Here is a 17,252-nt window from a genome sequence, read left to right as displayed (position 1 = left end):
CTTTTCCCATATGGGCCATTACAGAATATTGAGTAGGGTTCCCTGTGCTATACAGTAGGTTCTTATTAGTTATCTATTTTACATATAGTAGTGTGTACATGTCAATCCCAATCTCCCAATTTATCCCTCACCCCCCACCCGCCCTTTCCCCCCTGGTAACCATAAGTTTGTTTTCTACATCTGGGACTCTTTCTGTTTTGTAAATAAGTTCATTTGTATCATTTTTTTAGATTCCACATATAAGTGATATCATATATTTGTCCTTCTTGGTCTGACTTACTTTACTCAGTATGACAATCTCTGGGTCCATCCATGTTGCTTCAAATGACATTATTTTGTTCATTTTTATTATGGCTGAGTAATCCATTGTATATATGTACCACATCTTCTTTATCCATTCCTCTATCGATGTACATTTAGGTTGCTTCCATGTTGGAGCTATTGTAAATAGTGCTGCAATGAACACTGGGACACATGTATCTTTTCGAATTATGGTTTTCTCCTGATATAGGCCCAGAAGTGGGATTGTAGGATCATATGGTAGCTCTATTTTTAGTTTTTTAAGGAACCTCCATAATGGTTGTATCAATTTACATTTCCACCAACAGTGCAGGAGGGTTCCCTTTTCTCCACACCCTCTCCAGCATTTATTGTTTGTAGATTTTTTGATCATGGCCATTCTGCCTGGTTTGAGGTGATTCCTCATTGTAATTTCATTTGCATTTATCTAATAATTAGTGATGTTGAATATCTTTTCATGTGTTTTTTGGCACATGTGCTTTATATGCCTTATATCTTCTTTGGAGAAATGTCTATTTAGCTCTTTTGCCCATTTTTTCATTGGGTTGTTTGTTTTCTTGACATTGAGCTGCATGAGCTGTTTGTATATTTTGGAGATTAATTCCTTGTTGGTTGCTTCATTTGCAAATATTTTCTGCCATTCTGTAGGCTGTCTTTTTGTTTTGTTTATAGTTCCTTTTTCTGTGCAAAAGCTTTAATTAGGTCCCATTTGTTTTTCTTTCTTTCTTTCTTTTTTGGGGGGTATGCGGGCCTCTCACTGTTGTGGCCTCTCCCGTTGTGGAGCACAGGTTCTGGCCACACAGGCTCAGCAGCCATGGGTCACGGGCCCAGCTGCTCCGTGGCATGTGGGATCTTCCCAGACCGGGGCACGAACCTGTGTCCCCAGCATTGGTAGGTGGATTCTCAACCACTGCGCCACCAGCGAAGCCCAGTCCCATTTGTTTTTATTTTCATTACCTCTAGGAGGTGGAAGAGACTCAGCTAGCCTGGGACCATCAGTGACAATGTCAGAACCCCACTTTACTGTTAAGAAATAGAAATCTATCATAATTCAGGTTTACTCCTTCATTGGCTTTTAACCTATATCTCTGCATTGAATTAATGTGGTGGAGGATCATACATTTAATGTTCTAGTTTATTCAAAAGTATAATTTAGAGCATCTGGCCTAATCCGTTAAGTCAGCTTTTCTTGATTAAGTGACCAGAGGGTTATTTAATACTCTCACTAGGAGCTTCTGTTTTGAGTTCTCCTGAAGCCAAGATTGCTGACACAGATATTGGAGGCTTGAGTTGGAGGGATAGTGTTGTCATGTGTGAATAAGGTCCTCTGTGGAGCTTGTGCATGGAGTGCCTCTGGAACTTCTGGCCCTGCCTGCACTCTTCTTTTCATGCTGAACCATATCATTTGTCTTCAAATAAAATCTTTAGATGAATTTGCTCTGTGGTGTCTATTGAACCTATTCAAATGTCTAAACTGGGGAAATATTTGTATACTCAAACCTGGAAGTTTGAAAGATGTAACAACTCTGGGCCAACCTTTGATTAATGAGCAGCAAAAAACATTAGGTACGTGTTCCCCTCATTTGTGTCTCAGAGGAACAATACTGAAAAGCATTATAAAAGCTTCCTTAGGCTATCCCCAGCCACATTGATCCCTGGTTTCTCACAGAAGAAACTAACTAACTCATTATTCACCTTTAGATTGGCTTTCCTTTCTTTTCTGTTTCATTCTTCCCAGGCTTTCCATTCTTGGTTTCTGGGATCAATTTCTCAAAGCCAGCAATCCCTAGATTTAGATTCTGATTTCTGAAATAAACTCAAGCTAAGACACTCTAATAAATTGTATGCTGTTTTTCCTATTCTTTAAAAAATTTTTATGACATAGTATTCTTACTAGCAAATGCTAAATAGATGTGAAAGTTTGAAATAAAACCTCTGCTATTACAGTCTGTAGGAATTATTAAGTTCCTGCATAAACTAAAATTGTGCTCATTTCTTTGCTGAGAATAATTCTTGATTAAATGAATTATCTTTTCATTTTTAGCCTTCACTCTTCATTTACTTTTAAAACAATTTATTGAAATAAAGTTGATTTACAATGTTATGTTAGTTTCAGGTGTATAGAAAAATGACTCAGTTATGTATATATATATATATATATATATATATATATATATATATATATATATATATATGTATATGTATAAATTCTTTTTCAAGTAATACATAAATTCTTTTTAGATTCTTTTCCATTATAGGTTATTAATAGATATTGAGTATAGTTCCCTGCACTATACAGGATGTCCTTGCTGGTTATCTATTTTATATATAGTCGTGGGTATATTTTAATCCCCAAATCCTAATTTGTCATCTCCCCTTTCCCCTTTGGTAAACATAAGTTTGTTTTCTATGTCTGGGGGTCTATTTCTGTTTTGTAAATAAGTTCATTTGTATAGATTCCACATATAAGTGATATCACATAATATGTGTATTTCTCTGTCTTACTGCACTTAGTATGATAATTTCTAGGTTCACCCATGTTGCTGCAAAAGGCGTTATGTCATTCTTTTATGTCTGAGTAATATTCCATTGTGTATATGTACCACATCTTCTTTATCCGTTCATCTGTCTGTGGACACTTAGGTTGTTCCCATGTCTCGACTTTGTAAACAGTTCTGCAATGAATATTGCCTTCACTCTTCATTTAAATGCTAATCTATATAATGAGGGAAAATTGGTTTTTAGGTACTATCCAAGAATTTTCCTGAAATGTAATAAGGCCTGAATCCTCAGCATGAATGATACTTCTGAGCAGAATTAAAGACTAACATTGATACACATTGCTTTAAAATTGAAGTTCATTAAGGAAAAGTTTGGTAAATGAAAAAGAAAGCTAAGGAAACAGAATTATAAACTGAGAGAAGACTAATTATTAACAACAATAGATGGCAAATGTCAGTGAGTAATAGCCTCAAAATTCTAAGGGGAAATTGAAATTTGATCTTTATATCCAACAAGTTAATGAACCTAAAAGAAATTAAATATAAAGTTATATGTAACTTTCAAAAACTTTTACTACTGTTAGATCCATTAAATGAAAAGTTTGAAGTCCAGAATATGTAGGGGAAAAATATAAACAATGTACTTCAAAGAGAAAACAATGTGTAGCAAAATATAATGAAAAAGTAAATCAACATGACATTCTGGCCAATGCCCAAAATATGATTGTGATAAGATTGTGTATATATATATATATATATATATATATATATGTGTGTGTGTGTGTGTGTGTGTGTGTGTGTGTGTGTGTATTTATAATTAAAATTATAGACAAAATACTACCTCGGAATTTAGGAATAAGCTTTTCAGATGGAAGTGAAAATCTGAATAAGAATCTAATGAGAATAACTTGCCTTATTCAGGACTCCACTAAAGATAAGAATGAATTCAGACTTGTTTAAATATATACATGTTACCAATTAAAGGCTAATGACTAAAATAATATAACTGTAGTTTGTAAATCATTTACATCAGAACAGGAATAACAGATGGCTCTAGAGTGAAAGGAAAATGATATTAACCCAACATTTAGCTAGGGTGCAGAAAATGTATACTGTATATTCATTTCTAGTGGTAATGTAAATTGGAACAGTTACTTTAAGGAGTAACTTAAAATGACCTAATAGAAATTTAAATACCCATACGTTATGAGTCAGTAATTCCTGAATATACACTGGAGAAACACTTGTTCACATGCACAAATGGACATATACAGGAAAGAGCCTAGCAGCAGTTTTGGTAATTTAATTTGATTAAAAAAATATAAAATTCCATAGAAAGGAAATAGATAAGTAACTTGTTAACACACAGGTACACAAGCACAAACACACACACAATCAAATTTTATACAATACTTTAGTTGTCTCTTTCCTACTCTTTAATTTCTCTTTCTCACTCAGCCTATAGAAAAATAATAATGGGTATATATGTATAACCTATTAGTATTTTTTCCCTTTATTCTTTTCTTTTACTGCAGTACAATTGCTTTACAATGTTGTATTAGTTTCTGCTATACAATGAAATGAATCAGCTATATGTATACCTATATACACTCCCTCTTGGACCTCCCTCCCCCACATCCTCCCCTCATCTAGTTCATCACAGAACACTGAGCTGAGCTCCCTGTGCTATAAAGCAGGCTCCCACTAGCTATCTATTTTACACATGGTAGTGTATTTGTATCAAACCTAATCTCCCAATTTATCCCACAGTCCCCTTCACCTGCTGTGTCCACATGTCTGTTCTCTACATCTGCATCTTTATTCCTGCCCTAAAAATAGGTTCATATGTACCATTTTTCTAGATTCCACATACATGTGATAATATACGATATTTGTTTTTCTCTTTCTGGATTGCTTCACTCTATATGAAAGACTCTAGGTCCATCAGCATCTCTATACATGATCCAATTTCATTCCTTCTTATGGCTGAGTAATATTCCATTGTGTATATATATACCACATCTTCTTTTTCCATTCATCTAGTTTTGGACATTTAGGTTCTTTCCATGTCCTGGCTATTGTAAAGAGTGCTGCAGTGAACACTGGGGTACATGTGTCCTTTTGAATTACGGTTTTCTCAGGGTATATGCCCAGTAGTGGGATTCCTGGGTCGTATGGTAGTTCTATTTTTAGTTTTTTTAAGGAAACTCCGTACTGTTCTCCATAGTGGGTGTATCAATTTACATCCCTACCAACAGTGCAAGAGGGTTCCCTTTTCTCCACATCCTCTCCAGCATTTATTGTTTGTAGATTTTTTGATGGTGGCCATTCTGGCCAGTGTGAGATGATACCTCATTGTAGTTTTGATTTGCATTTCTCTAATGACTAGTGATGTTGAGCATCCATTCAGGTGTTTGTTGGCAATCTGTATATCTTCTTTGGAGAAATGTCTATTTAGGTCTTCTGCCCATTTTTGGATTGGTTGTTTGCTTTTAGATATTGAGTCCCATGAGCTGTTTGTATATTTTGGAGATTAATCCTTTGTCTGTTGCTTCATTTGAAAATATTTTATCCCATTCTGAGGGTTGTCTTTTCATCTTATTTATGGTTTCCTTTGCTGTGCAAAAGCTTTTATGTTTCATTAGGTCCCATTTGTGTATTACTGTTTTTATTTTCATTACTGTAGGAAGTGGGTCAAAAAAGATCTTGTTGTGATTTAGGTCAAAGAGTGCTTTTCCTATGTTTTCCTCTATGAGTTTTATAATGTCTTGCCTTACATTTAAGTCTTTAATTCATTTGGAGATTATTTTTGTGTATGCTGTTAAGTAGTGTTCTAATTTCATTCTTTTACATGTAGCTGTCCAGTTTTCCCAGCACCACTTACTGAAGAGGCAGTCTTTTTTCCACTGTATGTTCTTGCCTCCTTTGTCATAGATTAGGTGACCATATGTGTGTAAGTTTATCTCTGGGCTTTCTATCCTGTACCATTGATCTATATTTCTGTTTTTGTGCCAATACCATACTGTCTTGATTACCGTTGCTTTGTAGTATAGTTTGGGGTCAGGGAGCCTGATTCCTACAACCCCATTTTTTGTTCTCAGGATTGCTTTGACTATTTTGGGTCTTTTGTATTTCCAAATGAACTTTAAAATTTTTTGTTCTGGGCTTCCCTGGTGGCGCAGTGGTTGAGAGTCCGCCTGCCGATGCAGGGGACACGGGTTCGTGCCCCGGTCTGGGAGGATCCCACATGCCGTGGAGCGGCTGGGCCCGTAGGCCATGGCCGCTGAGCCTGCGCATCCGGAGCCTGTGCTCCACAACGGGAGAGGCCACAACAGTGAGAGGCCCGCGTAACGCAAAAAAAAAAAAAAAAAAAAAAAAATTTTTTGTTCTAATTCTGTGAAGAATGCCATTGGCAGTTTGATAGCGATAACAATGAATCTGTAGATTGCTTTCGGTAGTATAGTCATTTTCACAATGTTGATCTTCCACTCCAAGAACATGCTATATTTCTCCATCTGTTTATGTCATCTTTGATTTCTTTCATCAGTTTTTTATAGTTTTCTAAGTACAAGTATTTTACCTCCTTAGATAGATTTATCCCTAGGTATTTTATTCTTTTTGTTGCAGTGGTGAATGGGATTGTTTCCTTAATTTCTCTTTCTGATCTTTTGTTGTTAGTGTATAGGAATGCAAGAGATTTCTGTGCATTAATTTTGTGTCCTGCAACTTTACCAAATTCACTGATTAGCTCTAGTAGTTTTCTGGTGGCATCTTAAGGATTATCTATGTATAGTATCATGCCATCTGCAAACAATGACAGTTTTATTGCTTCTTTTCCAATTTGTATTCTTTTTATTTCTTTTTCTTCTCTGATTGCCATGGATAGGACTTCCAAAACTATGTTGAATAAGAGTGGAGAGAATGGACATCCTCATCTTGTTCCTGATCTTAGTGGAAATGATTTCAGTTTTTCACCATTGAGTATGATGCTTGCTATGGGTTTGTCAATATGGCCTTTATTATGTTGAGGTAGTTTCCCTCTATGCCCATTTTCTGGAGAGTTTTAATCATAAATGGGTGTTGAATTTTGTCAAAAGCTTTTCCTGCATCTATTGAGATGATCATATGGATTTTATTCCTTAATTTGTTAATATGGTGTATCACATTGTATGATTTGCATATATTGAAGAATCCTTGCATTCCTGGGATAAATCCACTTGATCATGGTGTTTGATACTTTTAATGTGCTGTTGGATTCTGTTTCCTAGTATTTTGTAGAAGATTTTTGCATATATATTTATCAGTGAAATTGGTCTGTAATTTTCTTTTTTTTGTGATATCTTTGTCTGATTTTGGTATCAAGGTGATGGTGGCTGTGTAGAATGTATTTGGGAGTATTTCTCCCTCTGCAATTTTTTGGAAGAATATGAGAAGAATGGGTGTTAGCTCTTCTCTAAATGTTTGATAGAATTTGCCTATGAAGCTATCTGGTCCTGGACTTTTGTTTGTTTGAAGATTTGTAATTACAGTTTCAGTGTCATTACTTGTTATAGATCTGTTTATATTTTCTCATTCTTCCTGGTTCAGTCTTGGAAAATTGTACCTGTCCAAGAATTTGTCCATTTCTTCATGGTTGTCTATTTATTGGCATATAATTTTTTGTAGTAGTCTCTTATAATCCTTTGTATTTCTGGGGTGTCAGTTGTGATTTCTCCTTTTTCATTTCTAAGTCTACTGAGTTACATCCTCTCTCTTTTATTCTTGATGAGTCTAGCTAAAGGTTTATCAATTTTGTTTATCTTCTCAAAGAACGAATGTTTAGTTTTATTGATCTTTGCTATTATTTTCTTCATTTCTATTTCATTTATTTCTGCTCTGAACTTTATGATTTCTTTCCTTCTACTGACTTTGGGTTTTCTTTGTGCTTCTCTCTCTAGTTGCTTTAGGTGCATTGTTAAATTGTTTATTTGAGATTTTTCTTGTTTCTTGAGGTGAGATTGAATTGCTATGAGCTTCCCTCTTAGAACTGCTTTTGATGCATCGCATAGGTTTTGGATCATTGTGTTTTCATTGCCATTTTTTTCCATGTATTTTTATATTTCTTGTTTGAATTCTTCAGTGATCTCTTGAATATTTAGTAGTGCAGTATTTAGCCTCCATGTTTTTGTGTTTTTTACAGTTTTTTCCCTGTAACTGATATCTAGTCTTATAGTGTTATGCTCAGAAAAGATGCTTGATATGATTCAATTTTCTTAAATTTTTCAGGGCTTGATTTGTGACCTAAGATGTGATCTATCTTGGAGAATGTTCCATGTTCACTTGAGAAGAAAGTGTATTCCACCACTTTTGGGTGGAATGTCCTATAAACATCAATTACATCTATCTGGTCTACTGTGTCATTTAAAGCTTATGTTTCCATATTTATTTTCTGTTTGGATGACCTGTCCATTGGTGTAAGTAGGGTGTTAAAGTCAGTCCCCTATTCTTATTGTGTTACTGTTGATTTCCCCTTTTATGGTGGTTAGCATTGGCCTTAGATATTGTGGTGCTCCCATGTTAGGTGCATAATATTTATATTTGTTATACCTTCTTCTTGGATTGATCCCTTGATCATTATGTAGTGTCCTTCCTTATCTCTTGTAACAGTCTTTATTTTAAAGTCTATTTTATCTGATATGAATATTGCTACTCCAGGTTTCTTTTGATTTCCATTTGCATGGAATATCTTTTTCCATCCCTTCACTTTCAGCCTGTATGTGTCCTTAGGTCTGAAGTGGGTCTCTTGTAGACAGCATATATGTGGTCTTTTTTATGTATCCATTCAGCAAGCCTGTGTCTTTTTGTTGGAGCATTTAATCTATTTACATTTAAGGTAATTATTGATATGTATGTTCCTATTACCATTTTCTCAATTATTTTGGGTTTGTTTTCGTGAATCATTTTCTCTTTTGTTTCCCACCTAGAGAAGTTCCTTTAGCATTGTTTGTAGAGCTGGTTTGGTGGTACTAAATTCTCTTGGCTTTTGATTTCTCCATCGAATCTGAATGAGATCCTTGTTGGTGAAAGTAATCTTGGTTGTAGTTTTTTTTTTTTTTTTATCACTTTAAGTATATCCTGCCACCCCCTTCTGGCCTGCAGAGTTTCTGTTGAAAAATCAGCTGATAACCTTATGGGGATTCCTTTGTATGTTATTTTTTTGTTTTTCCCTTGCTGCTTTTAATATTTTTTCTTTGAATTTAATTTTTGTTAGTTGATTAATATGTGTCTTGGTGAGTTTCTCCTAGTGTTTATCCTGTATGGGACTCTCTGTGCTTCCTGGACTTGGGTGCCTATTTCCTTTCCCATGTTAGGGAAGTTTCCACTATAATCTCTTCAAATATTTTCTCAGACCTTTTATTTTTCTCCTCTTCTTCTGGAACCCCTATCATTCGAATGTTGGTGCATTTAGTGTTGTCCCAGAGGTCTCTGAGATTGGCTTCAATTCTTTTCATTCTTTTTTCTTTATTCTGCTCTTTGGAGGTTTTTTCCACCATTCTGTCTTCCAGCTCACTTATTCATTCTTCTGCCTCAAGTATACTGTTATTGATTTTTTCTGTTGTATTTTTCATATCAGTTATTGCGTTGTTCATCTCTGTTTGTTTGTTCTTTAGGTCTTCTAGATCTTTGTTAAACATTTCTTCTGTTTTCTCAATCCATGCCTCCATTCTATTTCTGAGATTCTGTATCATCTTTACTATCATTACTCTAAATTCTTTTTCAGGTAGATTGCCTACTTCCTCTTGATTTATTTGGTCTTATAGGTTTTTACCTTGCTCCTTCGTCTGTGACATATTTTTTTGTTGTCTCTCTCTCTCTCTCTTTTTTTTAATTGGTGGGATTTTATTACTGTTTTACTGGTTGTTTGGCCTGAGACTTCCAGCACTAGAGTTTGTAAGCTGTTGGGTAGAGCTGGGTCCTAGTGCCGAGATGAGGAGCTCCGGGAGGCTTCACTACAATACATATTCCTTGGGGTCTGAGTTTCTCTGTTAATCCAGTGGTTGGGTTTCAGAGCTCCCACCACAGGAGCTCTGGCCCAACCTCTGGCTCATGAACCAAGATCCCACAAGCCGTTTGGGGCAGCAAAAGAAAAAAAATAAAGAAAAAAGGAGCAGAGCAATAACAGAGAGTAAAAAATAAAATTAGATTGGAAAGCTAACAGATATGTTAGAAAGAATAAAAAAATAAAAATATAGATGAAACAACAACTGGAAATTAAAACAGAGCCACAATTGTAAAAACGAGGAGAAAAAGGAAAAAAAAAAAGAGCCAGAAAAGGCCCTTTCTATGGGGGGTGCGGTTTAGGCAGAGGTGGGGTTTAGGTGGTGGTCAGGGCCTATGCTTAAGACCCACATGTTGGGAAAAGGCCCTGGGGGTGTCAGGGCTAGGGGCTTAGGCTCAGTTCAGCAGGTGGGGCTGCAGCAGGAGGGACCCAGGGGAGTCTTTAGCCTTGGAGGGCAGAGGACCAGGTCCAGGACCCCAGCATGCTTACTGGGCCCAGAAGGGTAGGGTAAATGCCACGCGCATTCACCCCTGATTCTCCGATCCCAGACAGCCCCTCCCAGTTGTCCTCTCTTCTTCTTCTTCCCCCTCCTTCCTAAGCCCCTGGGACCCACATGGCTGGAGGGGACCCCAGAAGTCAGGAGACCAGTTCCAGAAGCTCAGCAGGCTTCCCAGGGCCTGAGTGGGTGGGGGAAATACCAACCTCGCCTCCCCTAATCCTCTGGTCTTGGAGGCCCCCGCCTGCTGTCCTCTCTTCTTCTCCCCCTGCCTCTCTCCTACACCCCTAGGACCCACGTGGCCCAGAAGGGGCCTTGGAGGGTGGAGGACCTGGCCCAGGAGACCTGCAGGCATCCTGGAGCTTGATTGGGCAGGGGAGATGCTAGGCACACTTCACCCTGATCATCTGAAACCCCTAGGGTCCCCCCAGGTGTGGGAACACCTCCTCCCTCCCATCCACCCCTCAGTGCACTAGTCCTGTCTGGGTTCCACTTCTCATCCCCCCTCACTACCCCCTCATCCTACCCGGTCATTCAGGGGTTCCTCCCATCTCCTTGGGTGTCGAGGTCCCCCACCAGTGCCCAGCAGGCACCCTAGGTGTAGGGAGACATGAATTCCATATCTTCCCCCACCACCATCTTGACTCCACCCTTAACCTAGTATTTTAAAAATATGTGTTATAACAAAATCACCTTATGGTGAATTTGAAACAAAACTCAAATATTAATTTTTGTAATTTAGGCAAACTTTTAAAATTTTTAAGTGGTCTAATTAAATACACATTAGGAACTACCTCTGCCAGCTATCATGGAGCAACTACCACAAAACTAGCAATACCATCCTAAGCAGTTACAATTGATGAGGCAGCTGGATAATAGGCAGCCCAGAGCACAAAATGAGAGTTCCAAAATCTCTTCTGGAGCTATTTATTTAAAAACAAGGAGAAAATAACATATTAGACTATCACCACAGTAAAATAACTTCTAGCTGTATTTTGAATCCAATATGAGATTTACAAAAGACTCTGTACTTCATTTGGACTTCTAAACATTTATTTATTCCAAGGACACCCTACTGAATTTTGCATCTAAATTTTAAAGTGATTCTCGTTTCAATATTTTTTGATGAAATACTTCACATCCTGAGTAAACACACACACACACATAAAATAAGGGTCCACATGAATAAAAATAATTTGACCCTTGATTCTACAAGAAAAATCAAACAAACAAGGAATACAACAAACAAACAAAAAAGTGAAGTGCTAGTGGATTTAATAGTGGTATTTCTAAATGCAGCAGGAACATTAAAGCTCATATTTTCCTGTTTCAACTTTGAAGTTGTATTTTGCTTTCTTCCTTAGACAGAAAATAAAATAAAAGACAGAGTCAGAGACAGAGAAAGTGAGCAGATGGAGAGAGAGAGAGAATAGGGTTTGCTTGACATTACCTAGAAGAGTGAAGAAAAATTAAAAGAATAAACATCTGTTACTAGGTTTCCACCATCCTACTCCCACCTCTATTTTTGTTCCCTTTCTTCCTATCATTTTATTTGTACAAAGGTAGTAAGCAGCATCCATGTTCCCTGGAATCCTTTCTGTACACTTCTCATCAACCATCATTATTTTTGGTGAGATTAAAATTTTGTTCAGCCTAGACAGACTATTTGAACAGACCTTAAATCCTTCCCATGGGCTTCTTCCACTCCATTCCATACTCTCTTCTGCAGTAAAACACAAATATATTTCTATTGTCATCCTATTTAAAAAGCTTCTACTTCTCCTTATCATCGATAAATGAAATCAAAACCTCTGGGTACATAATTTAAATCTCTTTACAGTCTGACTCTTTCTAACTTTTCCTGCTTCAATCCTGGTGTTTCCTATGTGCCCCAAGTATGCCATATTCATTTCTGTGCTTTTCCCACTTGGTAGAGGATTTCATTTCAGTATCCATCATGGAGTGTGTGTGTATATGTATACATATGTACATACATGCAAACATATGCATATATATATATGTATTTCTTTACATATCTTTACTTCCCATTATGCTCTGAGCAGCTTGAGGAAGTGACTTCTGAACACTGTCCAGAATTGGCAAAATGTAAATAAGTATAAATAGTTGTTGAAATATTATCTTGAAGTCATTAGGAATGAGTCAATGAATAAATAAATGACACCCTCCACTCCCTATATTCAGACCTATGAAGAAAACATTTCTTATCTCCTCTACAAAGCTTCCCCAAAATATACTAGATCTCATCAACATCAGCCTATTAGAAGTTGTTAAAACCAGTAGAGATAAGCAATATGATATACTCAAGAAAAGCAATAAAATTATGCAAATTTACTGGCTCAAAAACATGACTACTAGAATTCATTATAATACTCTTCTTAAACCCAAATATTAGATTCCATTTTCAAAGATATATAACAAAATTCTAGGTGCATAAATATGTCAATACATCAAAATTTAGAATTGAGCCAGAAAATATTGAATTAAAAATAAAGTGTTTTGGAATATAGGTTATTACAGATTTGATTTGCTAAATCTGTAATATACTACATTATAAGTCAACCTCCATTACTTCAGTAAAGGTTGTTTACTTTCCTGCAGTTATATATTTTTTGTATTAAAACCTAATTACTGCTATCTAATTTCACTAAATTATGAGGGTACAGCTCCATTCACTGCTTGAAACTGCATATAATTATCAAATATTGAAAAATAATAATGAGGCATCCTTATAATTACAGCTAAGTACTTTCCCTGTGTATAGAGAAATATAAAAGTATCTTTTGTTATTCTTTATAGATAAATGATGTTTTTCTCATGAGCTAGAGGAAATTATCACAACGTTTGCCCAGGTGTTTCTCATATGGTTACAGAACCGAGTGGTGCAATTACCAGTCTACTTTCTCTCTTTAATAGCAAGAGTACAATTGTGGAGTTGTGATATCTGCTATAAAACAATTCGTTTTTCAATTATATAATTGCTCCCCTTTCTCTCTTAGTTTTTTCTCTGTTTATACTGAATCAAATTGCCTTTCCTCTTTCCTTTTGAATATTTTCTATATTAATTTACATAGAAATACATTTTTTTCTCTCACTGTAAGTTTTTAGTCATCCATGCACTGTTTTTTATAAATCTATATAATCCATAATCCTATTCCTGTAAATTAAAAGTTGAAGAAACAAGAACATGGTCTCCTCTCCACTTAAAGGTACCAGTCATAATATTGGAGACCAATGGAACCTGAGATCTTCAGCACTCAAGTTTTTCCTTAGGTGACCTCTTTTGTCACAAGCTACAGATAGTAAAGATACTCATCTTTAGGTACTCTAGTTCTGTACATGACTCTGAACTAAACATTCTCTGCCACCTATTTTTTGATTGCCTGACATACGACTTTGGAATTTTAGCTTGCAAACGCTTTTTCTAGACAGTTTGCTACTGTTCTGTAATTTTCCACGGAAATACATTACAGTTTGCATACTTTTCCTGTCAGAAATGCTATCAGATAAACCTTAGGCAAGGTTCTTGACTCTTGAAAAGTAAGGATTTTAACAACCTGGGAAGATTATAGAGCAGGATTTTACAAGGTTATCATTCCCTCCTACAGCTCCTGATAAAACATTTTGTACTCTTGAGTACTGGGAACACTATTACACATAACTTTGCTTTCTATCTCAACAGGGAGTAGGGTGAGCAGCCCTGTGTAGAGATGGATCTCTATACAGAAAAGTGTGACAAATTGGTTCTTGCAGCAATTTGTATTTTTCAGATCTTTTCACTTTCAGTCTTTTGGGGGGAAATACATTTACTTAGAAGAATCTTCCATGCACTTCTTATAATAAGCTTAGTTTTATAACTGAAATATCTCCACAGGATTTCAGAGTCTTACATGTTACTTTGTGTTGTCATTCTACTAAATTGTCATAATTGAATGTCATCCCTTCCTTCATTAAATAGCTAAAGAAAGTTCATTTAGTTTAAAGAAGTGGAAGTATGTATGGAAGTAAGGGTAGAGCAATAGTTACATTTTTTTCTGCCTGTGAAATTCAAAATCCAATAACATGCACCTCAATGAGCCGAATATATAGGAAGGACATGGTGTAGGTGAGCAAAAACCTATAACATAAAAATAATTCAAAACAAATCATCCAGAAGTAACTTAGCAAGGAAATATCAGCTTTAATACTGCAAACTATCTAGTTTGGAAAATGGTATATTTGCAAGTATGTTTTAAATGAAGTCTCACCTTAACAAAATGATCTAAGGGCCATGTTTAAGTCAGAATGCTGCATATACGGCATGCCACTTTCTTGGTAATCTCTACGTTCTCCTCTATTTTCTTCAAATATTTCATTGATTTTTTTCTTTCTATTCTTCCACGTGGTTTCATAAAAAAGAAAAATAAAGAGAATTACAGGCAGTGATAATTACGTACAATGAAGAATGAAGTAATGGGTTCTTCCTCATGAGCTCATGATTTGGTCCTCTTTGCAGCTTACTGGTACTCAACAAGCTTTAAAGATGTTAAAGACGACTGATTAATTGGGTCCTCTCTGTTTATCTCTACTGTTTGTTACCTTTTTCAATATTCTGTACTTTACTAACATTTCATTCTTAGAATTCTTAATCTCCTTGAATCATATTAATTTTCTGACAACTGAATTAAAAACAGTCTAAATCTTGGGGTGTTTACTTTTTAAAAAAATAAGTGTGAATAATTTAATTCAGAGATGATCTCTGGAAACCCTGACACAAGAGTGAGATTGTGATTGGATGAAGGGGGAAGATCATCAATAAATTTGCATTGCTATGCAAGTTACCACTGGGGACAACAAAAGTTTTATCCCACTAGGGACTTGGAAAGCTGGCATAGAACACACTCTTCAGTTATTTCACCCAAAGAAGCCAGGGTATTTACTTACCAATTAATGTCTGTCATTGGTTGGGTTGTGTGGTTTTAATTCCACAACAATTTTGGCTTTCCACTTGTATGGACAAATGGGTCCAGCTGCCGAAAAAGCCTTCACACAATGGGATGCAGCTGCTACCAGTTGGTATTTCAGCCCACATACCCAGAAATAATAAGAACCAAGGAGATATGTACTAAGCACTGACAGCATCTACTCTAAGTCCTTAGTACAGATAAATGTCATTTTTATATATCTTAACATTTCTAAGCAAATACATTGCCTTCAAAGTATATAGAAAACTGTGTTGCCTCAGAACCTTGACACGAAAACAAAAAACCTGTGTTCAAGGCCCATATCAACAAAACATAGGAAAAGTTATATACTCCCCTGTTGTCCTCAACTTCCCTGTCTTGCTCATTTGTAGGATTAAAATGTATGCAGAAATATTCATAAATTAAAAGAAAATAAAAATATAAAATGGATTATTTCTATCAAACAATTTTAAAAAGAGCAAGCAAAACACCCAGTGACTTAGAAGAAAGCAAATTATTGTGCAATTATTTAACTTAGATATTAGAAAGACCGTAGTAAAGCTAGTAAAGGATTGTGATTAGAATTATTTGCCAAATTATAAGTAATTTTTAAGTAGGATCAAATGCATCTGATAAATTATGTTTTCATTGATCCATGGATATTTTGATATCTGGATTCATCTTAACATGTAAAGAATTACTAAAGATAAACTCAGCATGTTGCTAAAGTTGATATCTCTAATTTGCATCACAGCACACAACAGTCATGATAATTAAGCTAACTGATATTGTCACTTATGATTGCTTCTTGTCAGAAACTGTGGTATTTTCCCCACTGAGTAGGGAGTGGAGGTGGGTGAATTAAACTTAGTGCTAGAATTATCTCCCTCTTAGGCAGAATTCATCAAACCAACAGTGAGGTTCAAAATGACCAGTAATAAAAGTAGGAAGAGATGATTGCTATGAAGCTCAAATTAATGGGACTGGACTCACAGAGAAAACCACCACATAGTGAATCAGATCAAATAAAAGAAGTAGAATGGCCTGCATATATTCTATTAAGAAGAACAAAATGAAACAAAACAAAATGTTACATTATAGTAATTTCAGATATTTATACCACCTAACTTTTTCTAATTAAAATATTATTTTGTTATACAATTGACAAATGCACATATTAAAAGCTTAAAAGAAACAGAGAAGGAAATTCTCCTACTTCTGAATCTAGTCCAGATTCCAGAGGATGGTCCACAGTTTCTTGTGCAGTTACTTAAATGGTGGGATCCCTGGCTTATATTGATTCACACCTTTCATAAGCAATGTAAGTCTTTGTTTTTCTACATTCTTACAGTGTTATGTATTTTCAACATTACTGATCTCGCCTAATTAGTAGGTTAAAGAGAAACCTTTGTTTTAATTTTTATTTCTTCGTGGTAGTTGATGTTAAACACCTAATGCTTAAAAGACCTGTTCTTTTTCTTGGTTGTGAATCACCTGCTTTTTATTATTATTATTCATTTATATATTACATAGTTTGACTTTTAATCATTTGTGGAAATCCTTTGGGTACTGATCCACTAGAAGAAGGAAAGATTAGTAGTCTCTGTGATCTACAACCATTTCTAGACCATTGAAACTCCTTCTCTCCACATAGGGTTTTATTGTTTTTAGTAGCTTTACAAAAAAAGCATGCATATGTATGTGATATTTTCATCCTTATCACATATCTACAAAGTAATCAGAACGTACTGATATCATCTCGATTTTAGCGTTGAAGAAACGGAACCTAAGTTAATGATTTGAGCAAGTCCCATAACAGAAATTAAACTTCTCTTCCGATTTCTTGCATTTTTTTCCAACTACATACATCCATATCTCTACTTTCCAACAGAGTATTGTTATATCCATTGTCATGCACCAATGTTTTTTCTATTAAGTTTTCTTTATTGAGTGTA

This window comes from Mesoplodon mirus, assembly GCF_964341445.2.
Source record: "Mesoplodon mirus genome assembly, chromosome: 6".
NCBI classification, from domain to species: domain Eukaryota; kingdom Metazoa; phylum Chordata; class Mammalia; order Artiodactyla; family Ziphiidae; genus Mesoplodon; species Mesoplodon mirus.
Note: the sequence above shows the minus strand (reverse complement) of the source record.